Raw genomic sequence first — 2,283 nt, 5'->3', positions numbered from 1 at the left:
GGCCTGGAACCCATCCTAGATCGATGAAGAAGAAGAAGAAGAAACTCCAAATGAACAATCAACGCACTCGTGTCAAATAAGCCTTTACATGTACCTGCAACTGGTGTTGTAGTAATCTGTGAGCCACAGGGGACTGAGCAATCTCATTTCCAAAGGTATCAAGACTAGCAAAGCTTAATGGGTGAGGTATGGTTAAGTGAAGAGGCTGCAGCAAGCGACTAAGCATATATTTAGTTGTTAACTTACGAGTACTGATGATCAAATGAATGATCCTGAACACCTACTTACGTAAAACATAACCCCACCATGTCCTCGATCGGAGAAGGAGCTCACAAAAGAGATAGTCACGGTTACACACTCAGTTGGAATATTTTAGTTAAGTTAACTTCAAGTTATCCAGAATCAGTGTTAAACAAAGTTTCCACGCTGCCACATAACCGCGGGCACGGCTTTCCCAAAGATTTAACCCTGCACGGGTGCTCCAACTAGTCCATCACAAACTACCACACGCTGCGACGGAATGACCTCGATCAGGAAAACCCGCGATCTCCTCGGATCTCTATTGGAAAACCTCAACCTTGAGTTTCCTCAAAGCATCCTTGGAATCCCTCGCACAAGACGCTCGATAAAGGTAAAACAAGTTCAGCAAGGCCGCCCGGCGTGTCGACGATCCCAATAGGAGCCGCGTATCTCGTTACCAAGACACGACGGATGAGCACTATGTATGGTGGCCGGATAGACATCCCACGAGTTGCCCCGGGTGGCCCCGCAAGTGGCTCTGTTTTGGACCAGCACCATCAGCACTGGCCCTCCCTGTATTTTGTCAAATTACTCCTCGGGTAGCGCTGACTCCCTATGCTTTCAGTATTAACAGAATTATTATGTTGGGCAAATATAGTACCAATGTTGGGCCTTGCCAGACAAGCTTTATCCTAAAACGAGAATCTAGGGGGTCCCCATAACAACCCCAAGCATGTTAGGAGCGCTCATTTATGGAACATAACACCGGTAGCCAAAAACTAAGGCGGCAAAGGTGGAACAAAACACCAGGCTAGAAAGGTCGAGCCTTCCACCTTTTACCAAGTATATAGCTGAATAAAACTAATTAGCAATTAATATGGTGACATAACAAGGAACCCATGTTATCACATGGATGCAACTAGCAACTCTAACACATGGTTAAGCAAGCGGTAACATAGCCAATCAGTGGTTTGCTAGGTTGTGAACGGGTTGAAGGTTTTCATGGCAATGTTGGGAGGCTGATATTTAACAGGTGGTAGGCAGCGAGACATATCGATAGAAACGATAAAACTAGCATCAAAATGATAGTAACGGTATCTAGGGAAATGGTCATCTTGCCTAAGATCCCGCTTGGAAGAAGAACGACTCCGTGAAGCAGATGAACCGATGTAGTCGAACGGGTCCTCACATTCCGACACGCTTGTGGAACTCTATCGAGACGAAGCAAACCGCAAACAAGCATCAACGCAGATATTCACAATGGCACATGCACGACAAGATGCAATCCACATATGATGCATGATCAGTTGAATATATGCAAGACTTGCCATGCCAATTCACAAGAATCAAACACTACACATTAAGTGAAATTCAATATGCAACGACTTGCATATTGACAAAACTCCACATACGAATTATTTAGTTCTATCCCGATTAGGTACACGGCAATATTAAATATGGTTAAACATGGCAAAAGATGACGCATAATTAATCTACCTATCTAGGCATTTTAAATGAGGTCAGAAACAACATATAACATCTCCGAACAGACCTCATACGTTAATTTATAATTCTGGCCGGTCTGAAATAACATGTTTTAATATTTGCTAAACAGCAAAATAAATTGGTTCACGTGATTCTACGCGTTGTTCCAATCAATTTACACATAGAGAACATCTCCAATGGAGCTACGGTTCAAAAGATACGAACACCACAAGATATGATGGCATGAATGCAATATGTGTGCGACGACAGTCACAAGCATTTCAAAACATACAACCAGAAAGATAATATGAAACTACACGAGATTCTAAGAAAGTTTCGTATAGGACACGATCTAAACAGAGCAACGGTTCAACAACTACAAGCTAAACAAGAAATAGCTGCAATTTGCCCAAAACAGCAACATGGCATTTTCTACACCCCAAAACAACGAGCTACATAAATCCAAAATGCTCAAACAAGGCATGAGACAGTAGAGGGCAAGATGCACTTCAACACCCTACCAAATACATCTAGCATGAAAGCATGGGTCACTAGGAA

The sequence above is a fragment of the Hordeum vulgare genome, chromosome 3H (genome assembly GCF_904849725.1).
Source record: "Hordeum vulgare subsp. vulgare chromosome 3H, MorexV3_pseudomolecules_assembly, whole genome shotgun sequence".
In the NCBI taxonomy this organism is placed as follows: domain Eukaryota; kingdom Viridiplantae; phylum Streptophyta; class Magnoliopsida; order Poales; family Poaceae; genus Hordeum; species Hordeum vulgare.
This window is presented reverse-complemented; position numbering follows the sequence as displayed.